At 40.3% G+C, this 25169-nt stretch overlaps 1 protein-coding gene across 1 annotated transcript in view; it reads left to right on the top strand.

Moving 5' to 3' along the window:
* The window catches only part of lrrc75bb (leucine rich repeat containing 75Bb), a gene marked incomplete at both ends in the record, with an annotated part of 225207 nt that overhangs the window by 32092 nt on the left and 167946 nt on the right, over positions 1 to 25169 (top strand). The gene's annotated exons all lie outside the window — the stretch shown is intronic.

Raw genomic sequence — 25169 nt, 5'->3', positions numbered from 1 at the left:
TCAGAAGGTATGGGTTCTTACATATCTCGATGTGATCTATCTAGAAATATCTACAGCAAGAATTTTAGGTGTCAGTGAAGCCAAAATTGCAATCTGGTTAGAAGTGGTGGAGAGAATAAAAGCTAGCATATGAATTGTAGTGCCTGGTTAGGAACGAATGATAATGGATGGATTATCCAAGTGGGGGTCCGGGGGGGGTGGGCGAGCGAGAGCATATGTATGTAGGGTATTAGATAGCAAGTATTAGGTGTATATATCGTATACTACATTTATTTAAATGGTGATTTCATTGGATGTTTACTGTTAATGCCTGTATGTCTAATTTTATGTTATGTTTAAAAAATTTAATTAAAATAAAATACAAAAAAAAATAAGGTTAGGAGGGAGGTTATCAGTAAGGTTAAGGTTAGAGTTAAGGCAAGGGTTAGATTTATAAACAATCTTTTAGGTGAAAAATTAAATATGATAACTTCTGGCTTTGCAGGAATTGCAGGAACAAGTGACAACTACACCGCTTCCCAGGTTTCCAGTCTTTTCCTACTGTATGCTTTCCAATAAAGTAGACATGCCTTAAATAAAGGTTCAAACCTCAAGAGGAGTCTAAATTAGGTTTGTTGCTGGGGTAGGTGGAGAGGAGGAGAGGAGGGGGTGCGGAGGAGAAGAGGACAGCCCAGTGTCAGGGAATCCTGAGCTCTATGTAATAAATCAACGTGGAGATGGAGGAGGAGAAAGTGCTGATGGTAGTTTTTCCACTAAAGGTTTTATTATTACATTTTTGTAACAGTTTTTTCCCTCTGTAGCCCAGAGCGCTGAGCTGACAGAGGCTAGTGTCTGTTTCACTGTAAAATAGGTTCAACTGTCTGTTTTAACATAGGTTCATCCTCCAGTCTGTTTTAACATAGGTTCAACCTCCAGTATGTTTTAAGATAGGTTCAACCCCCAGTCTATTTTAACATCAGTTCAACCTCAAATCTGTTTTAACATAGTTTCTACTCCCAGTCTCTTTTAATATATAGATTCAACCGCCAGTCTGCTTTACTGTAAAATAGGTTCAACCCCCAGTCTGTTTTTAATATAGCTTCAACCCCAGCCTGTTTTAACATAGGTTCAAACCCCAGTCTGTTGTACAGTACAGTACATTACATTATCATTAAAAAGCTGGTCAGAAGGTACTAAGCGCCTTCCCACATATCACCTGTACATTGGAGGTGGGGGGGGGGGTTGGGTAGGGGGTGGGTGGGGGACACTGTACACTGTACATTGGAATACTGACAAAGCCATACTTGGTCATTTACTGTACAACTGGGTTAGGACATTTGTAGGGGCCAGTTTCGAATTGCAGTCTCCCGTAGGTGTTCTTTGAGAGTCTTTTTGAAAGTGGGTAGTGATTCACATTCCTAAGCGGTCCTAAGCGCCTTCCTGTTAGGGTTTGAAACCGACCTCAACAGCACGGCACAGACAGGTAGTTCAGAGTTAGCCAAATACTAGGGCGTATTTATTTACAGAGTCAAAAAGAGTCAAGTAACAATTCTGAACAACAAAAAAGGAGACTGCCTTCGGCAGAGCTATCTGCGGCTCTGCAGATCCTCTTGGTGTTAGAGGTGGGGAATCGGCGTTGACGCCGTTGCGGCTCTGCAGATACTCCCAGCTTCAACTCGAAGTAGAAACGGAGAGAGAGAGAGACAGATCAACAACAGTCCAACAGTACACAGAGACCGTGCAGTTCCGTCCTCCCTTAGCTGAGTCCAGAACAAAACAAAATGGTACTTCAGTGTTTCTCCAAAACACACAATTTAGCTGAGTCCAGTACAAACAAAAACGATACTTTTCAGTGTTATCCAAAACACACAATTTAGCTGAGTCCAGTGCAAACAAAAACGATACTCTTCAGTGTTTATCTTAAACACACAATTTAGCTGAGTCCAGTGCAAACAAAAACGATACTCTTCAGTGTTCTCCAAACACACAAAAACAGATAATCCAAAAAGGGTTTGGTTCCAACTCACCAAAGCGCAAACGCGTAAAGCGGGCAACGAGGCGCAGCTCCAAACGGAGGAACAAGGTATTCACCAGCAGCAATCCAAAGATGTCCTGGAGGGAAAGTAGACGAGGCACAATAACGGGGGGAAAGCAGGCAGAAGCAGTAGTATTCAAAACGACCCGACATCGATTGAAAGAAGGTCCCAGTATAAGAAGCCTCTGGGGCGCTAATCACAAACTATGACGGGTGCGTGCTGGAATTGGTACTTGCTCCAGAAGCGTGTGGCGGGGAATGCACCAATCAACACAGTACCTTAAAGGAGCGTGTGTGGCGGGGAACGAACCAATCCTCACACTTCCCACATATCAGATCTGGTCTGGCCCAGTGACTGCCCACATAACTCACTTCTGCTTGGCCCAAATACAGCTACGTCTGGTTGGCAGAGCAGGACTTTGATTGATTGATTGATTGCAATTTTGAATTAACAGATTGCAGAATGGGTACAGTACAGTACAGCTCAATACACACAATTGTTAAGGGGATGCAGACCAGAGAAAGACGTGTGTCTTGTTTACATTAGGGTCCCCCATTTTCAATTCATAATGACATTTATGACATACACAACATTAGCGCTGACCCCTATTAATTGATTAGTCGACTAATCGGTCGAAAGGAGCCGTAGTCGACTGGCCAACCTCTTAGTCGAATATAATTTTTCTTTTATATTTACATTTTTCTTTTTTATTTGTTATCATTCTTTCCAAAAGAAAAGAGGCCTAGAACCGTGGCTAACGCTAATGGCACGCATACCAGAGGCTAACTGCCTACGAAAACAGGCACAGAGGCACTGGAAGAGGATTTCACCCATCTAATGAACACACTAGTCTAGACAAATATCAAGATGTATCCATCAGTGGACCAATTGCATGCTTTTGCAGAGGACAAGAAGCCTTCAGTCGACTCCTTCAGACATTAAGCACCCCCCCACAGCCCAAATGGAATGATAAAAAAATTTAAAACAAAAAAAACAAAACAAATAATTTTGAAATATTATACTTTATTTTTATTTTTTTTGTCGACCAATAGTCGACTAACGGCACATTTTGGCCAATCCTAGTCGACCATCCAAATCCTTAGTCGGGGACAGCCCTACACAACATACAGATATACAGATATAAGAATCTGACCTCCAGCCTGTTTTAACATAGGTTCAACTTCCAGTCTGTTTCACTGTAAAATAGGTTAACTGTCTGTTTTAACATAGGTTCAACCTCCAGTCTGTTTTAACATCTGCCAACAGCTACGTCTGGTTGGCAGAGCAGGAGCTAGCAGTATGACTACAGATGACAACAGATGTCAGCATCACGTAAGCACACACCACATAGCTGGCTCTCACTGATAACAATCAATTGCAGTGCTGAAGGGAACAATTATAGTACAATTATAAACAAATGTTTATTCATCTTTAACAGATTTCACAGGGCCTGATCTAGATAAGAATATGATTTGCATACATGTGGAAATAATTAGGGCTTACTGCTCAAATAAGCATCAGATCCTGCAGTGTTTGTTTCAACCCGTCATTATAACCTATATTAACATTTAAATATGCCTGGATATCTTATTTATTTAAGAGCATTACATTTATGTAAGATATATGCATATAGGTCAATGCTTTTGGTGTCCTATACATAAATAATTAATTTGCCATGATAACTTAACATAAAAATGACTATGAAAGGCTTTGTTATATTGGGCTAAGTCTTTATATTCATACAAAAGCATTACTTGGATCTTTAGATACATTTTTCTAGATTTTATGTATAGCCTAAGCGGACACATGCTATTTGCTACAGTATGTCCCATTCACTGTCAAATATAGTGAAATCATACAATTGTGTTACTCATATACTGTATTACTCAACATAAGTGTATTGATAATTTGGTAATAAAAATCATATTTTCATTTAATTAAAAAGTAAAGTTTGTGTGTCCCTTAAATGATTGTCCACCCTCACCCTGTCATATTGGGGAATCCGACTCTAATGACATCACAACAGCTTTCCAATAGATCTTTAAAATTTCAAATATGATTTTCTTTTTAATTAATTTATATTTTTTGTATAGATTGAATGAATGAATTTACACACACACACACACACACACACACACACACACACACACACACACACACACACACACACACACACACACACGATATATTATATATATCTTCATGTGAAAACATCATCGTTGAGATTGTGTGCGTGTGCCAGGTCTCCCAAGAAGCTATTTAAAGGAAAACTCCAACATTTTGGGAAATTAGCTTATTTAACATCTTCCCTGGAGTTAGACAAGCAGATACATACCTTTTTCGTCTCTCTGCATGCATTGGGCTTAGGGAACGCCTGGACCGTTAGTCTAGTTTAGCTTCATCACTGGAAGTGGGGCAGACATCTAGCCTAGTTCACTACAGTCAGGAAATATACTCCAAATACAACTGACTGGGAGACTCGTGTGACTTGGAGACTTGTGTGACTGGGAGACTTGTGTGACTTGGAGACTTGTGTGACTTGTGTGACGGAGACTCATGTGACTGGGAGACTCGTGTGACTGGGAGACTCGTGTGACTTGTGTGACTTGGAGACTTGTGTGACTGGGAGACTTGTGTGACTTGTGCGACTTGGAGACTTGTGTGACTGGGAGACTTGTGTGACTTGGAGACTTGTGTGAGTGGGAGACTTGTGTGACTTGGAGACTTGTGTGACTAGGAGACTCGTGTGACTTGTGTGACTGGGATACTTGTGTGACTGGGAGACTTGTGTAACTGGGAGACTTGTGTGACTTGGAGACTTGTGTGACTGGGAGACTTGTGTGACTGGGAGACTCGTGTGACTTGGAGACTTGTGTGACTGGGAGACTTGTGTGACTGGGAGACTTGTGTGTCTGGGAGACTTGTGTGACTGGGAGACTCATGTGACTTGTGTGACTGGGAGACTTGTGTGACTTGTGTGACTGGGAGACTCGTGTGACTTGTGTGACTGGGAGACATGGTAAATACACAGGTCACAGCATGTTTACAGGAACGTTTGGGAGTTGTATTTTGATTGTATTTGGAGTATATTTCCTGACTGTAGTGAACTAGGCTAGATGTCTGCCCCACTTCCAGTGATGAAGCTAGACGGTCCAGGCGTTCCCTAAGCCCAATGCATGCAGAGAGACGAAAAAGGTATGTATCTTCTTGTTTAACTCCAGGGAAGATGTTAAATAAGCTAATTTCCCAAAATGTTGGAGTTTTCCTTTAAAGCTTTTGGAGGGAGCCTGATCACAAATATAAACAAAATATAAACAAACAAAAACATACAAAGTGGGTAGGCTTGCACACCTACCTACTAACAAACATACAACATAGATATAAATACAGACAATTAATATACCTAAGTATGGATTCTATTTAGAGATATGGATGGATTTTGACATTTTCAGACTCGTCGAGCTTGTTCCAGATCTGCGGGCGCCTGCATGCTATGCTTAGGCTGGCACATTTGAGTTTTCTCCTCTTGCCAAAGATAAGATGCCTATTTCTATTTCTACATTTGATTATTTGCTCTACCCAAGCTTAATATGTCTACCCTGTCTGCATAACATTATGCCGGAAGTGATTAGAATACAATATTTTCTAAAATATGTTAAGTTTAACTATACCAAATGATCTTCAACAACCAGACTAGGTAGTTAGTCACAGTTTGTTGTAAGCTAATATGCTAACTGAAGCTCAAAATGAAGCTCAAGATGTCCACCCTATCGTCCACTGAAAGGCACTCTATCGTTGTCCCAAAATGTCCATGTTGTTGGGGGTTTAAGATGGTGATATTGACCCACATAACAATTTTGGCTCAATAAAACCATTTCAAGTTTAGTTGAGGACTTTAACTGTGAATTTAAGCCCTAGCCATATTTTCTGATTATTTGCCTAAAAGTACATACCCAAGTAAATGGAAAACTGCGCCACTTCTGCAAAGGTCCATTTGCATGTTCTTGGTATCTATGGACCTCAGGGAATGTATTCCCAGTGTCAGAAAAAGTGTGTGTGTTACTATGCTTGAGTAAATTGTAATGAACCAAAGGAGAATATAAATTATTATTATTATTCATAATCTTTTCCATATTTGACACCATGCTAATTGACCAAAAGTGAAAAAGCCACTGAGCTCATTCAGCACCTTCTTGAGATCAAGTGTACTAAATATCTAAACTAATTAACAAAGGGAAGATGATTTACAGATTTTTTTTGTAGATACAGTACATCATTTTGCCATCCGGACACATTCAATATGAAATATGAATATAGAATATAGAATATCAAGCCTGGATCAGCCCAAATCTCCTCTTTCCAATGGCAGAGTTAAATCTGGATTTAGTACCACCAGGCGCCTGGTACAGGACAGCAAAGACTGTGACTGAAATCTACTGTACAATGTCCATAGCTCTGCCATTTTTTACCGGATTGAGACAAGTTTTTTTCCTAGACGTTCACAGAAAGGTAAAGAAACAATAAGTTGTATTTTATGGCAATAACGTTGAGGTTTGTTTGACCTGTGAGATATAAACACGATTTTCACGTCAATATTTGCAAGAAAGAAATGGTTGGCCTGCGGCTGGTGGGAGCTGAGTTGTGTAGTTTTATAAAAATGTAGACGTCCATCGAAAGCCCTGGGTCTACTCTTTCTTAGGACTACAACGATTTTGTGACGGCTTCCTGTCCTCATGTCTAAATCATCCATTTTCCGGTGCAATGCGCAGAGATTTAGCAAATAACACTTACAATTAGGGATGTCCGATATTATCGGCCTACCGATATTATCGGCCTACCGATATTATCGGCCAATATTGGCATTAAAATGTAATATCGAAAATGAAGGGTATCGGTTTAAAATATATATTTTTTTCTTTTCTTTTTTTTTTACATTTATTTAACCTTTATTTACCCAGGCAAGCAAGTAAGAACACATTCTTATTTTACTTATTGTCAAAAGTATGCATAATGTTGTATTAATTCCACTACGAGAAATATGTAATGTTAATTACCTGAAATTATTCCGTTTGATAGTTGGACAATATCGGTATATCGGATATCGGTAAAAAAGCCAATATCGAACATCCCTACTTAAAATCATTGGTAAACAAATGTAGTGCTGAAAATACTACTGCTGTTTTGATAGGGTTAGGGTCTTTACTCTTGGCTAGATTTGAAAGAGAAACACAACTCACTTAACACTTTGGGTGCCGGGAAACGCTTTACAGCGTCTTTCCCGGCCATGCTCAAGGTGCCGAGGACGCTGTACAGCGTCTTTGATCTGTTTACATCTTTTTTCGATTTTCCCCGTCTGAACTTCACCGCCGAGCTTTTGGAAGAAAATTTTAACCGGAAACTGCATTTCCTCTCAAATTTCACTAGGTGGCAGTGTCCCCCTATTTTCTAACACTATCACAATAGGGGGAATATTGTACCCCACAATGAATCTGGCATTTGATTGGCCAGCATACCTGGCCAATGTAACCACAGGTATAAAACGTTAGCGCGATCCCAGAATCTACGAGGTTTTGGAGGAGAGAGAGAGAGAGAGATAGATAGAGCGATAGAGAGAGAGAGAGAGAGATTGAGAGAGAGATTTGAATTGAGATCAGCCTATAGTCTATATTTATAGTGTTATACAGTATAGTGGTAGTATCAGACTAATTGTAAGGTTTCAGCTGTGCTTTAGAAAGTACTTAGTCGTGCTAAGTAGTAGTACTATTCGAGGGATTAGTGTGTAGTCTAGGTAGTATATTTCAGTAGTAGTAATAGTAGTTTGATCAGTTAGTAGTTTCATTTAGATCAGTATGAAGAGACGTAGTGTAGGAAAGCGAGGGGACAATCCGGCGGCGGGTCGCTTTGTTCAGACGAAGCTGGCGTTTGGACCCGCGGTTGTTCAAGCAGCAGCAGCACCAACAGCACCAACGTCTTTGGTAGCTCCGATCGGAGAGAGCCGTGAGACCGTTGCTGGGCCCAGTAACGCGTCTCTCCCCGGGACCGGGAGCGGCTCTACCCGACGCAGTTCGAGGAAGAGGAAGGCTGCCGCTGTGGTCATAGCTTCTTCATGCGAGTCAGGGGACAGCGATTCGACCGCCCACGAATCTGATGGGAGCGCCGATTGGGAACCACCAGGTAATTACACGGTCTTATATATATATATATATATATGTGTGTGTGTGAAACGTGTATTTGATGATTTACATACTGTGACTATGTAACGTTAGTTCGACAAACCAACGGCGATATGCATGTGATTGTGTGTGTGTGTGAAACGTGTATTTGATGATTTACATACTGTGACTGTCTATGTAACGTTAGTTCGACAAACCAACGCCGGCGATATGCATGTGATTGTGTGTGTGTGAAACGTGTATTTGATGATTTACCTACCGCTTATTCTGTGACTATGTAACGTTAGTTTGCCAAACCTAACGCTGATATGCATTTATTATATTCTAGCTCCGGAATCATCTGACGATGATCTCGGCTTGGGTCGGAGGTATGAGTCTGATTCATCGCACGATTCAGACGTGGGAGTCGGACACGGTGGTGGTCGACGGGGCAACGGTACGTCATGTTTACTAATGCAATGTGAATATTGTTTTGTGCATGTTCAAATCGATAGTTGAATGATATAGGATATAGTAGGGATGTAGAGTACAGGCCACGCGACCATGTGCTACAGTTAGGTTGTCTTGTGTGCGTGTGTGTGTGTGTGTGTGCATGTGCACGCCCTTTGAAGTGGCTCTTTGAAGTGTGTAGCTATCATGTAAGTGATAATAGTTGCATGCTGGGCATGATACGACGTGGTGGTGGTGGTCGACGTGGTAATTGGTATGTTGCAATGTGAATATTGTTTTGTGCATGTTCAAATCAATAGTTGAATGATATAGGATATAGTAGGCATGCAGTACAGGCCACGCTACCATGTGCTACAGTTAGGTTGTCTTGTGTGCGTGTGTGTGTGTGTGTGTGTGCATGTGCACGCCCTTTGAAGTGGCTCTTTGAAGTGTGTAGCTATCATGTAAGTGATAATAGTTGCATGCTGGGCATGATACGACGTGGTGGTGGTGGTCGACGTGGTAATTGGTATGTTGCAATGTGAATATTGTTTTGTGCATGTTCAAATCAATAGTTGAATGATATAGGATATAGTAGGCATGCAGTACAGGCCACGCTACCATGTGCTACAGTTAGGTTGTCTTGTGTGCGTGTGTGTGTGTGTGTGTGTGCATGTGCACGCCCTTTGAAGTGGCTCTTTGAAGTGTGTAGCTATCATGTAAGTGATAATAGTTGCATGCTGGGCATGATACGACGTGGTGGTGGTGGTCGACGTGGTAATTGGTATGTTGCAATGTGAATATTGTTTTGTGCATGTTCAAATCGATAGTTGAATGATATAGGATATAGTAGGCATGCAGTACAGGCCACGCTACCATGTGCTACAGTTAGGTTGTCTTGTGTGCGTGTGTGTGTGTGTGTGTGCATGTGCACGCCCTTTGAAGTGGCTCTTTGAAGTGTGTAGCTATCATGTAAGTGATAATAGTTGCATGCTGGGCATGATACGACGTGGTGGTGGTGGTCGACGTGGTAATTGGTATGTTGCAATGTGAATATTGTTTTGTGCATGTTCAAATCGATAGTTGAATGATATAGGATATAGTAGGCATGTACAGGCCACTACATTTAGTTACATGGATGTGTGTGTGTGTGTGTGTGTAGATGCCTCACCCCATGCCATTTGATGTGTGTGTGTGTGTATGTGTGTGTGTGTGTGTGCAGTGTGTGTACACACACACACACACAAGATCAAAAGACATGCATCCTCTCCAACACCTTTGAACTTCGCAGTACATGGTGAGGCCTCTATATGCAAATTCCATTGATTACAGCACACACATACACAATGGCATGGACACATGGCGAGGCCTATATTTAAATGCATGGTTGTGTAGCATATGTAAAATTCCATTGATTACAACACACACACATGTACATGCTTTGATGGCCGCTGATTTATTTTGTGTTCACACAGCAGAACACTCCGAAACCGAATCCGGGGCCAATACACCAACATGCTTGGGTATGTACTAACTACATTTATGTATGTGTAAATGTATTACTATTGTGTTTTGTGAGACTTACTTACTGAATGAATTTAATCCAATTCAGATTCTGGCGCAGACCCTGCAGATAGTGACGCTGAGACTGGCAACGACATAGGATCACATTCTACTCCTGCAGGTAATTGTACATGGTGGTGACTGGCTGCTGCTAGAGCCTGGGCCTGGTGGTAGCTGGCTGCTGCTAGAGCCTGGGCCTGGTGGTGACTGGCTGCTGCTAGAGCCTGGGCCTGGTGGTGACTGGCTGCTGCAGGGCCTGGGCCTGGTGGTGACTGGCTGCTGCAGGGCCTGGGCCTGGTGGTGACTGGCTGCTGCAGGGCCTGGTCTGGTGGTGATGGTGGTAAATACAATGACAATGCGTTGCCCTAGTGTAATGTATTACATCATGTGATTCTAGAACTGGATGCTAGTCTGGACATGCCGGAACCTGTTGCAGGGCGGAAACGCACATCTAAGAGCGGTAAGTTGGCCTCACTCTGCACACCACTTCCAGCTCTGACCTCTGACCCCCACACCACGTCCAGCTCTGACATCTGAACCCCACACACACTCACTCATTCACTCACACAGTTTGTAACTACGTGGCATATGAATGTCTACAGTAGGGGTGTTATAGTATATTTGTATAATTGACAGGTCGTGGAGGAGCGAAGAGCAGGGCTGCGATCCGTCAGGAAGAGGAGAATGCCTGGTCTCGTGAGGGCTGGGTGCCTCAAAGGATCCCCTTCACAGCCCAACCGGGGTTGCTCCAGGACGCCAAGGCACTCAGATCTTACCGGCCTGCGAAATGGATGGATCTGTTCCTGACAGATGCTTTTCTGAACTCTATTGTTGCCCAGTCCAACCTCTACGCTGAGCAGTCCATTGCCCGGCTGGACCCCACGCTAACCAGTAGCAGGGCACTGCTTTGGAAGCCCCTCACATTGAAGGAGCTGAAGAAGTTCCTCGGACTCCATTTCCTTAGCAGTGTCCTGCGGAAGCCTCGCGTGGACCAGATGTGGACCACTGACGACATGATGTACACACCGTACTACTCTGATACCATGCCACGCAACAGGTTCCAATTGATCTGGCGATTCCTCCACTTTGCGGACAATACTTCCCTGGAGGTTAGAGACAAATTGTGCAAAGTACGCCCTGTAGTCGACCATGTAAACACGAGGTGCAAGGAGCTGTACCAGCCTGAACGCGAGCTCGCCATTGACGAGGGGGTGATGGCATGGCGAGGCCGCCTGACCTTCCGGGTCTACAACCCCAACAAGCCCACCCGCTATGGCATCAAGTCCTACTTCCTGTGCGAATCACGCACAGGATATTGCTTTTCATTTAAGCCATATTGTCGGGAAGGCTCGCTCCTGGGGGACACGGTCGTCGGTCTGCTTGGACGTCTGTCTGGGGCCGGCTATACGCTCTACATGGACAACTTCTACAACTCGGTACGTATGTCAGCCAGGCTCCGACAGTTGAGGACCGACGTCTGTGGTACCCTCAGGAAGCACCGGGGCGAGCCAGCCATCATCAAGAACATTACCAAACGTGACATCGGTGTGGGGGAGCGCATTGCGGTCAACAACAAGGAGGTCCTGATCGTGGCATGGCGCGATAAGAGAATCGTGAAGACCATCAGCAGCTTCCACGAGGACACTATGGAAAAGGCGATGGTGTGGAAGAAGCAGAAGAAGGGCAAAGCGCTGAGGGTGGAGATGCTCAAGCCAACATCAATCCTGGAGTACAATAAATTCATGAACGGCGTCGATCAGCTGGATCAAAATATATCGTACTATCCGGTTACACGTAAGACTGGAAAGTGGACCAAAAAGTTTGTGATGTATCTGATCCAAATATGTATCTTCAACGCGTTTGTCTTGTACAAAAAAAAGCACCCACAAGGGCATTACTCCAACCTCTTCCGGTTCACCAGGGCTGTGGCGCGGACCTACACAGACGGTAAGGAGAAGAAGATTCCTGGGGTGACAGCGGAGATGGAGGCGGAGGCGGAGGCAGGGGAGGAGGCAGGGGAGGAGGCAGGGGGTGGGGATGAGGAGGAGGCAGGGGCTGAGCAGGTGGGGCGTGTCGACCCTAGGGCCCCACTGGGGGACCCGCAGAGCAGATTAGTGGGTGGCTTTGTGAAGCATGTAATGGTTGCATACAAAGCCACCCCGAAGAGAAAGCTACCGTGTAGGAAATGTCGTGTCTGCAGTAGGCGTGGCATCAGGAGTGAGACCAGATATTTTTGCACATCGTGCAAAGTCCCCCTGCATCGTGACAAATGCTTCGCTCTGTACCACACAAAGAGGGATTTCTCTAAATAGTTTCTTTATTAGTTGTCATACAGAAGTACAGACTACTTCTAAATAATCCGGCACACAGAAGTACAGATTACTTCTAAATAATCCATCATTGTGTGATACAGACAGAACCATGTGTACCGGTACATAGTATAGCTAGCTGAGTGTAGTATAGTATAGTGTAGTATAGTATAGTATAGTATATTGTAGTATAGTATAGTATAGTATAGTGTATGGGTAGTTGCACTGTTTTCTGTACAAGACAAATGCGTTGAACACATGTATTTGGGCCACGGTTGTCGATATTGCATAGGCATGTTTGGACCACTTGCAGATGAGACGTTATGTTAGCGATCTAGCTGTATCGACTCCATTCATAATTTGCATTGTGTGTGTATATAGTTTTTTTTTATTTATCTTTTTCCCCCCTCATTTTTACCGTTTGCACAGAACCAATGGTTGCTGACAGTCACCCAGTTTAAAAAAGTATATACTGTAGGTAACATACCACACTTTTCTAATGCAGTCCATTGGCCTATTATTTATATACTTTGGAAGCATGTATTGGATATTTTTTGGTCCACAGATCATCTGGCGCTTCATCCATTTATCAATGGACAATGCAGTCATCGATGCGAGAGACCAAGTAAGATATGCCCTGTAGTTCATGTGACGTGAATGTTACCAGCAAACTTCTAAATGCACTGAAACAATGGTTGGTTATCCTCCAGTGTTCACTTTTTATAAGGTATTGTCTTTGTAAATTACCATAATCCTATACTGTGAATGTTACCAACAAACTCCTAAATGCACTGACACAATGGTTGGTTATCATCAGCCAGTGTTCACTTTTTATAAGGTATTGTCTTGGTAAATTACCATAATCCTATACTGTGAATGTTACCAACAAACTCCTAAATGCACTGAAACAATGGTTGGTTATCATCACAGTGTTCACTTTTTATAAGGTATTGTCTTGGTAAATTACCATAATCCTATACTGTGAATGTTACCAACAAACTCCTAAATGCACTGAAACAATGGTTGGTTATCATCACAGTGTTCACTTTTTATAAGGTATTGTCTTGGTAAATTACCATAATCCTATACTGTGAATGTTACCAACAAACTCCTAAATGCACTGAAACAATGGTTGGTTATCATCACAGTGTTCACTTTTTATAAGGTATTGTCTTGGTAAATTACCATAATCCTATACTGTGAATGTTACCAACAAACTCCTAAATGCACTGAAACAATGGTTGATTATCCTCCAGTGTTCACTTTTTATAAGGTATTGTCTTGGTAAATTACCATAATCCTATACTGTGAATGTTACCAACAAACTCCTAAATGCACTGAAACAATGGTTGATTATCCTCCAGTGTTCACTTTTTATAAGGTATTGTCTTGGTAAATTACCATAATCCTATACTGTGAATGTTACCAACAAACTCCTAAATGCACTGAAACAATGGTTGGTTATCCTCCAGTGTTCACTTTTTATAAGGTATTGTCTTTGTAAATTACCATAATCCTATACTGTGAATGTTACCAACAAACTCCTAAATGCACTGACACAATGGTTGGTTATCATCAGCCAGTGTTCACTTTTTATAAGGTATTGTCTTGGTAAATTACCATAATCCTATACTGTGAATGTTACCAACAAACTCCTAAATGCACTGAAACAATGGTTGATTATCCTCCAGTGTTCACTTTTTATAAGGTATTGTATTGGTAAATTACCATAATCCTATACTGTGAATGTTACCAACAAACTCCTAAATGCACTGAAACAATGGTTGATTATCCTCCAGTGTTCACTTTTTATAAGGTATTGTCTTGGTAAATTACCATAATCCTATACTGTGAATGTTACCAACAAACTCCTAAATGCACTGAAACAATGGTTGATTATCCTCCAGTGTTCACTTTTTATAAGGTATTGTCTTGGTAAATTACCATAATCCTATACTGTGAATGTTACCAACAAACTCCTAAATGCACTGAAACAATGGTTGGTTATCATCACAGTGTTCACTTTTTATAAGGTATTGTCTTGGTAAATTACCATAATCCTATACTGTGAATGTTACCAACAAACTCCTAAATGCACTGAAACAATGGTTGATTATCCTCCAGTGTTCACTTTTTATAAGGTATTGTATTGGTAAATTACCATAATCCTATACTGTGAATGTTACCAACAAACTCCTAAATGCACTGAAACAATGGTTGATTATCCTCCAGTGTTCACTTTTTATAAGGTATTGTCTTGGTAAATTACCATAATCCTATACTGTGAATGTTACCAGCATATAATGCACAGCAACAATGGTTGGTACTGATGACTTGTCACCCAGTTTATTGAACATATTTTACAATAAAAATGTTCATGGCATCAAAGTTTCAAGTTTTTTGCATTGTAAAGTATTCTGTATTTTATAATAATGTTGTCTGGACCTACACCAGTAGTTATAAAACTTACTTGTTCATTAGCGCCAGGCATATCAATCAAATGACCAACAAAGTAATCAATCAATCAAACAAATCAATCTATGAATCAAACTATCAACAAAACAATCAAACATTCTATCAAGCAAATGACCAACAAAGTAATCAATCAAACAAATCAATCTATGAATCAAACTATCAACAAAACAATCAAACATTCTATCAATCAAATGACCAACAAAGTAATCAATCAATCAAACCAATCAATCTATGAATCAAACTATCAACAAAACAATCAAACATTCTATCAAGCAAATGACCAACAAAGTAATCAATCAATCAAACCAATCAATCTATGAATCAAACTATCAACAAAACAATCAAACATTCTATCAAGCAAACTATCAACAAAACAATCAAACATTCTATCAATCAAATGACCAACAAAGTAATCAATCAATCAAACAAATCAATCTATGAATCAAACTATCAACAAAACAATCAAACATTCTATCAATCAAATGACCAACAAAGTAATCAATCAATCAAACCAATCAATCTATGAATCAAACTATCAACAAAACAATCAAACATTCTATCAAGCAAATTACCAACAAAGTAATCAATCAATCAAACAAATCAATCTATGAATCAAACTATCAACAAAACAATCAAACATTCTATCAAGCAAACTATCAACAAAACAATCAAACATTCTATCAATCAAATGACCAACAAAGTAATCAATCAATCAAACAAATCAATCTATGAATCAAACTATCAACAAAACAATCAAACATTCTATCAATCAAATGACCAACAAAGTAATCAATCAATCAAACAAATCAATCTATGAATCAAACTATCAACAAAACAATCAAACATTCTATCAATCAAATGACCAACAAAGTAATCAATCAATCAAACAAATCAATCTATGAATCAAACTATCAACAAAACAATAAAACATTCTATCAATCAAACCAATAAAACAATCTGTCAAACAATCAATCAATCAAACCATCCATCCATCCATCCCAGTCTAAATTGCTTTATAACACGTTCAGTACCTATTATCACCCCGCCGGCACACCTTTCATAAAAGTGCCTGTAACTTCTGTTCTAAATAATTTACCTCCACTTTTATCTTTTGTTGACGTTTTTTAACTTGTAATTGTGAACGAACGAAGACATGCAGAAACAAACGGTTTTTTGCATTGTGTACATCAACTTGTCGTCTTCAAATGAGCCCAACCATTTCCCCATAGTTATAATATAAAATATAGAAATAGCTCCGCTAAGATCATGAGATATGCTAGAATCGTCCAGGAATCCTGGCAACCCACAGTCATTTTCCGGATTTTTGGCCGGCACCCAAAGTGTTAATACAGACTCTATTGATATAACGTATATATTTTTTTTTCTTTTTTTGCTTTGAAATATTATAGTGAAATATTTTGCACTGTTTATCTTTATCAACATTTATCTTGTTGAAATCCTCCCACAGGTTCTTTTTACTACCACATATTTAATTGAGACCCTTTATTTGTTTATTATTTCAATTTAGCTGGAAATACATTGCTACATCATTCAGTAACATTTGCAGAGCCTTATAACAAAAACATTATTACGGTCACCATTGTGACCAGTGGGATTAATCAACACATTTTATTATTTTTCTATTTCACTGAACATTGCACATGTTAAAGGCCATTTTTTTTACTCAAAATGTGAGTATTACCAAGTCAAATTGTGTTCTTAAAACAATGACAATAAACATAGTTTTATTAGGTTGAAATAATGTGGTTGTGTACTTATTTTTCTGTTAACTTATTATGGATTGAAAACTGAAAACCTTAATGCACAGTAACTGAACTCAATATTTTTAAGTTCTGGTAACTTATTATATATTTTTTTTTACAGTGTAGTCTTGCGATCAATCAAAACTTATTTACACGATATACCTCACATTCACCCTCAATTCACATCCTGGTGTTATCCTGGTGTTCTCCATTAGGCCTGTAGGTGGAGCTATGACAGCACACGTACAGTACACACCGATGGTGTGTGATGTGTCCAAAAATGAATGGGCAAATGTGAGTGAAATGGTCGCACTGTATGCAGCTGTTTGTCTGCATTGCATTCCCCCCCCCCCCCCCCCCCCCAACTCAGATTTAGGGTTGATACAACCATCATAATAATATTGTTAATAATAACAATAATGATGTAATAATGTAAAAATTATCATTAAAAATACCTGATTAACAGGCGGTTAGGTGGCCGAGCGGAGATTGCGTTCGTCACCAGCCCCGGAGCTGAGCTGGATTTGCCTGTTCGAATCCAGCTCACAGCTCCGGGGTTGTCACCAGCTTGGCTGGCCGTCTGCACTGATACAATTGGCTGTATCAGAGGGTGGGAGAAGCTGGCGGGGTGGGTCCGGGTCGTTGTAAACAGCGACTCCTACAGTTCGGTCGGGGCGCCTGCTAAGCGCGGATTGGACGTGAGGGGGATAGTGTGGTCCTCCCACACGCTACGCCCTCTCAATGAGAATCCGCGCTGCCAGGTGAAAAGAAGCGGTGATTGGCTGGACGTGTGTCGGAGGAAGCACGTGGTAGCCTCCACTCTCCCAGATGATCTGACTGTGGGGGGTAAGTGCGCAGCGACCAGGAAGGGACTGGGAATTGGCATACGACTAACATTGGGATGGGAGAAAATCAAAGGAAAATGGAGGGGGAAAAAGACCAAAAAAATAAAAATAAAAATACCTGATTATGAGAAAAAATTATTACGATGCATGGAATATTGTTGAGGCACACTAGTTATAGCCCTGCAAAGAAGGTGAACATCTCCATAGACTTACAGTGCTGGCAGAGAATGGTATAAGATGATCAAACTCCAGTTAATGTGTTAAGAGGTTAAAAACAGAGGCTTTAACCCCTTATGCTGACGGCACATTCTGCATAAAATGGCTGACAATTGCATACCCAAAGTAATTTGTGATCTATTACTTGAACCACTTACAGCACATGCGTGAGTCTGGTCTCTTTTGAAAGGAAACATTCTGAACTTTCCTCCACAACAGTGCACTGCTAATGTAATAGAGTTATAGGTTTGAACACACTGAAATAAAAGTTTTGGTTACTCACGTTTTGTTTGCTTGTTGCCAGATGCCTGTTTTTGAGTTCCAGCTGAGAGGTATGAGCTGGAAAACATAATGGCTCCATAGCCTGAAGGGCTCTACAGTGCGACCATATTGCTCGCATTTGCCCCTAGAAATATGTGTGTGCGAACCGGAAAAATCTATTACTTGCACGGTGTGCGAGTGAAGATTACAGCCTCAGTCGTGCTTTTTTCTCTCCGCTGATAATCGTTCAAAAACTACAAGTCCCACATTGCACTCAAGCCAACGGTCCAATCACAGTAGAGTGATGTGACTGGTTTCAAGGGAAAAAAAGGAAATCGGAAGCTCTCATTTGCTTTTTTACTTCCTGAAAGTCCGTCATTGCGATATGCGAGAGTTTTCCGAGACAGTAACTTATTCTAGTCTTACCAATAGCAATAGATTTTAGAACACCTAGATTTATCGATAGCAATAGTAATATAACGTTAATGCAACTAAATGAATGCCTTGCTTTGTTATCATAACGTTGATGCAGTAGCGTATGTCGTTGTGTTGGCTGTAACGGACATGCGAATAACATAACACTGTGTACACATTAAAATTGCGATAATCGATTCTAACATTTTCAAATCGATGCAGTTGAATTTTCCCCTTAGGATCGATGCATTGCGATGCATTGTTACACCCCTACACCAAAGTCACTAGCCCACTGTGCGTGTGTATCTGTGTGTGTGCTAACTTGGCTAGCGTTATCAACAGCAGAGGTGGGTGAAAGCGGTGTGACGTAATTGGCAGAATCGACTGTCAATCAATGGTCTACCTGACACGCAAACTCATAAACAAATGTTTCTGTACTGGATGTGTACAGTATTTCAATAGGCAACCCTAAAAGGACTATTTTTCTAGAAGAGCAACACTAGCCAAAACATAGGCATTGTATGCATAAAAGGGGCAAAAGCTAAAGTTAAGTGACTGTTACTTTTGTAGCAGTAGTTTGATTTGATAGTTTATTTGATAGGGACAGCACATGTTAATGAACATCAAGTACAAAATACAAAATGTAAACATGCAGGGTTGTAGCAAGAGCTAATTTACACCAGGAGACAGCAAAACTCTTTCAATAAATAAATAGCCTGCTTAGGGTAAAAGCATGGTGACAATCAATGATAAAAACAACAATAAAAACAAGACACAAGTTACATAAACTAAATCAGATAAAAAATTATCACAGTTCTGGTTTGCCTTAAGATGCAGTTTAAGATGGGTTTTGAACATGGAGTATGTGGGGCACTCTCTAATCACAACTGGTAGGCTATTCCAGTAGTTACCACCTTTAAATGAGAACACAGTTTTAGCAAAGGTAGTATACCGAAAAGGCACCTTACAGTCCCCTCTACTGATGGCCCTGGTGGTAATGCCAGTGTCTCCTTTTTGTTCAATGTCACTGCCTTTTTTATTAGGCCTAGTTGTTGGCTACAACTTTTCCACAGTAGGCATTAATCACTTAATAGTTCAAATGTCTTTGTCCCATTCCCGTTTGCACACGCAGATACACACACACGCACACAGTGGGCCAGTGACTTTGGTGGTATGTGCTATTGCACAGATGTGTGTCCCGTTCCCGTTTGCACATGCACGCACAGTACAAATATACATTTATCAACAAAAAAAACTGTTACTTGAAATATTTTCACTGTGCTCCTAAATATTTTTGTGTGCTCCTAAATTTCTTTGTGTGCTCCTACATTTTTTCATTTAGGAGCACATGTGCTCCTTGGGAAAAAGGTTAGCGTAGAGCCTGCCCTGAAGTCTTATCTACAGTACAGGTCCAAAGTTTAATAATCCCACGGAAAATTTTGTTTTACAAATGTTTTTGTAATCCTTGTATCAGTAATAATTTGTCCAAAATGGCCGAATGCTCATTAATTTGGACGGGCGAGTGAGGAATTCTCAAAACAAACAACTTTTTCGTTTTCTTCTGTCCCTTTACCGTAGGGATCAGCCCTCGTGTAAGATACAATTAGCTCCAGAATGAAATTGGCTACAAAAACGGTCAATCATTTTCACCGTCAGAGGTGACTGTTCCATTCAGGACCAGCTGAAACTGGCCATGGTCACTTGTCAAAAACCGACGCTCGTTGTTTGTTCGGCCTTGTAACCCGAGATTGGAAGCACGTAATAGGTTGAGTAGGGTGTCAATCGAACGGTGGCCATTTTAGCTTTCCAACAATGTGTAGGTTGATCGGCAGTGTGGTAGTCTTAGTGTGGTAGTTTTTGTAGGGTAGTGTTAGTGTGGTAGTGTTAGTGTGGTAGTATTAGTGTGGTATTGTGGTAGTTTTAGTGGGGCAGTGTTAGTGCGTTAGTGTGTTGGTGTTAGTCTGGTAGTTCTAGTGTGGTAGTGTTTGTGTGGTAGTGTTAGTGTGTTAGTGTGTTGGTGTTAGTGTGATAGTTCTAGTGTGTTAGTGTGGTTGTGTGGTAGTATTAGTGTGGTAGTGTTAGTGTGTTGGTGTTAGTGTGGTATAGTGTGGTAGTGTTAGTGTGGTTGTGTGGTAGTGTTAGTGTGGTAGTGTTAGTGTGTGTTGCCTACAGGTATCACTCCCTCCATACAGACATGACTCTAACTAACTGACACAAATCCTGTTTAATTGGAGTGAGCAGCAGTGTGGGGATTGGTTAATATCCCAGCCAACGGATGGGGAGGGGAATGGCTTAATTTGTTTGTCAAACTTTGTTGTTCAATATGGAAACAGCTAGCTCAAGCACTTAATTCTTTTAAGAAACAGAGAAGTCAAAAAGAATTGAGAAGCTCAACACTTCATTTATTTTACTGCACACATGTAGGGAAAACATACATCCCATATTAATGTAATTAATAGGAAACAAGAAAAAATATAAAGCCAGGCAAATTTAAAACATTATATAAAAGCACATCTGTTAAAAAAGGGCTTTAAAGGCTGAAGCAGATGTCCTTGGCCAGGATGTTCCACACTATGAGTTAAGTTTAATCATCTGAAGTACAGACCTCAGAGGAGATTAAAATAATTTGGAGAGGAGAGGATGGGCTGCAGACGGTTTATTGGTACAAATTATACATTTAATTTATATATTTAAAAAGGTAATGTTTTTATTATAATAATAATTATAATGGCTTGAATTGATATAGCGCCTTTCACGTACCCAAGGCTAGAGCCATATGAAATCCGCGATCACGGAATCGCGGACGGAATCGCGGAATTGAGCAATAAAAATGGAATCAACTGTAAATAAAAAAAAAAAATATATATATATATAATTTTTTTTTTTTTTATGTTGTGGGACTTGTACAGCACTTTGTTCAACTTTGTCAGTGCTGTAACGTTTAAACCTTTTTAAATCTTAGACAAACAAAACACTTTGCTTTCATGAAATATTGTAAGCAGTCATTTGAGGCTTTATAAAAGCAGCACAATGAACACAAATCTGTCAGTGCCGAGTCCGACCTCATCTTAAATAACAAACAGCATTGCTTGTTGTAGTTAACAAAGAGAGGCAGAGTTGATTTTGCAAAAAAATATATATATATCATTTATATTTTTATATTTTTTAATAATCAAATTTTATTTTCATATTCGAATCCCATGCCCATCGAACGAAGCTTTGAAGTATTTAAGACAGCCCTATTAAATGGACTGTTATATCTTATTAAATTGTGGACATTTATTCATTCCCACTTATTAGACACTATTTCTGATGGTAAAATGAGCGTACAAAGCAAAATACAGAATTCTGAAATATTAAAACAGAAAAAACTGAATTTGGAAAAAAATAAAATGGAATTTGGAAAAAAATAAAACGGATTTCATACCCAAGGCGCATGTTGTACTGTATGTCTTTGTGTCTTGTATTGCCGTAATGACCAAATGAGAGATTGAAGCACACCTTTCTAAGAGCAAGCCTAGTAACGTATACACAATATTTCTGACACTGGGAATACATTCCCTGAGATCCATAGATGTCCCTAGAATCAGATACCAAGAACATGCAAATGAACCATTTAAAAAAAATCTGTAAATGTTTATTCTATGTCTTATGGAATGAAAAACAAAAAAAATGAAAGAAATAATAGTTTTTTTTTTCTTTTTTTTTATGGAGGGAGGAGCCACACATTGGCGGGCAAAGAGCCGCATGCGGCTCGCAAGCCACGGGTTGGCCACCCCTGGCCTATATTAAAGAAAAATGGGACTTGGAAGCTAATGTGATCATAGAAAATGAAGAATGGGAGGACAGCCATTCAAGCAATCATAAAATCACAAATAGCCCTATGTGGAAGGAGTTTGGCTGGAAAGTCAAGGTCAGGTACTTTAGGACTCCTCAAGTTCTCTCCGGATTTGCTGGTGGGTCCTCTCCACTATGTTGGAGAGGATGTGGAATGATCGGAGATCATACACATATTTTCTGGGACTGTTCAAAAGTGCAGTCATTTTGGGTGAATATCAAAAATGAGATTAAAACCATTCTAGATCTTGACTTACCTCTGAATCCATCGTATTATATATTGGGATGTATACCGAAAGGCACATACTAAACTATGGGGATACGTTGTACATCTTGAGAGTGTTACTGTTAACAGCAAGGAAAATGTGCTTGGCATGGTTACAAAATCAACCACCGACAGTCAAACAATGGACAAAGATATTGAGACAGATGTATACAATGCAAGAAATGACTGCACAATTGCAACTGAAAAAAGATATATTTATGCAGAGATGGTCACTTGTAACTTTGTACCTGGATACACACTAACATGAGTCTGACCTACCTCTCGCCCTCTTTTATTTAATTTTTTCGTTTTTTTTTAAATAATTTTTCCTCCCCTGGGTTGTTTATGATGTGTACTTGGTGTATACTGCTTATTTTGTTTATGCTGACAAATTGAATAAGATGGAAGAGCTTGAGTGGCAAATGTCATTGACTATGTGAATCAAGTATACTGTATGAGATCAACGTGATGTTCACTATGACACAAAATAAAATAAAGTAAAAAAAAAAAAAAAAAATTGTGAAACTGTATAGCCTCCAAGCCTCTCTGACATGTTATTTTGGGGGTCGCGCCTTGAAAACGTTGGGAACCATGTATTTATATAGTACACGATACCTAAGCTCATACAGTACAGATATCCTCATAAGTATCTATTAATTCGTATCAATTAGATACTCTTTGGGCTTGTTTTTATCTACTTATTCTGAAAGAGTTGAACTAATTATTTTCGCTAGCAAGATCTCATTTGATTATTCATTCCATTAAGCCTACTGCCAGCAGGCACATTTAAAGAAATATAATCTGATTGATTGGGGTAATGAGGGACTTAAAATTTGCCTATAGATATGCATTTAACTTGTCGGCGAGGCTATTGAGCCGTACTGTATTGTACCCATTCTGCAATCTGTTAATAAAGTTTTCAATCAATGCCGTTAGAACATTTTTGAAGGATTTCTGCGATCGACACCTGCTGTCTTTTCAGGTGAGGCGGCCGTGCGCAATTAATTAAGCCTGGTTTCAATCATCGGGTTAATTGAATCTGGCTAATGGGACTTTTGATCGACTTCGTTGAACCAGGTACGGGGAATAGGGCCCTGGGCTGGCTGTATACCTGTATATCAACACACCATCACTTAGGGGTGGGGGAAAAATCGATACGTAGTAGTATCGCGATACTTTGCGTGTCGATACTGTATCGATACAGGGATGCCAAGTATCGATATTTAATTATTCATAAAAAGAAAATACCATGTTCTCCAATAAAAATTATTGAAGTGAGATGAACAGACTGAATTTTATTTTATTAGATAAAACATGTTGACAACGTTTTACTTTGCAGTTGAAAAAAGGTAATAAATTAAATTTGATCAAAAAATAAAAAAATTCCCGCAATACTCAGCGTATCGCGATATATTTAGTATCGCGATACTATCGTATCGTGACATAAGTATCGCGATAGTATTGTATCGTGAGGTCTCTGGCGATTCCCACCCCTACCATCACTCGAGACATCCACTCACAGAGAGACAGTGAGACAGGGAGACAGGGACAGGGGTTAGAGAGCTCCCGTGTTCGCAGTGGGCAGACATAGGAGCAATAAATACATGTAATAAAGCATATATATATATATGCATAGTATACATAGTAGCAATAGAATGAAAGTATATAAGACAATTATTAAATTAAAGTAATAAATAGAACTAAGAACAAAGAGGCATAGGACTACAAGCGCTGGTATACAGATGAAATACTGTATATTCTAAGAATAAGAAGATGGCTCAGGGCCATTTGCCCGGGAGCAATCAATGCCCATCAAGGAGCCTTGCCTTAAACACTGCAGTCCATCAGATACTGTAATTGTTGTCCTGATATCAACGTTTTCTTTTCTGTGCATATCCCTTTCAAATGAAATAAATAGTACAAATAAATAAATTATGGAATTTGGTTCATATCGATGAGCGTTTTTACAGATAATAAATAATGCATAATGCAGGACCTCTTTTAGGGGGTCTTTATTTGGCATGCAACAAACTGGACATGCAATTGGAGCGGCACACACACCGGGATACTCACACACACACACATGCATTTGGATTCAGTCATGTGGATTAATCACAATGCGTTGTGGTTATTTCCCATCCTTGGTGGTGACATTATCATACAGCAGACTGTCAGAGAGCAAACTGATGTCTGTGGAAACAGAGGAGTAGGCAGAGGAGAGGAGGACTTTCCTTGGACTTTCTCTCTTGTTTTTTTCTTTTCATCCCTCCATGCTGTCAGTGTTTTGCTTTCACTCTGAGCCTCACAGAGCCCCTACTGTTTGAGAGGGAGAGAGAGAGAGAATGTGTGTGTGTGTGTGTGTGTGTGTGTGTGTGTGTGTGTGTGTGTGTGTGTGTGTGTGTGTGTGTGTGTGTGTGTGTGTGTGTGTGTGTGTGTGTGTGTGTGTGTGTGTGTGTGTGTGTGTGTGTGTGTGTGTGTGTGTGTGTGTGTGTGTGTGTGTGTGCGTGTGCAGGGATGCGTTGCTCATGGGACGGGGTTGCACGACAGCTTTTGTGAGCAGAAGCGCGTGCACGCACATGCACGGATATGCACGCGCGTGCACAC

Source organism: Notolepis coatsorum, assembly GCF_963971535.1.
Source record: "Notolepis coatsorum genome assembly, chromosome: 11".
In the NCBI taxonomy this organism is placed as follows: Eukaryota; Metazoa; Chordata; class Actinopteri; order Aulopiformes; family Paralepididae; genus Notolepis; species Notolepis coatsorum.
Note: the sequence above shows the minus strand (reverse complement) of the source record. Positions and strands in the feature narration are given on the sequence as shown.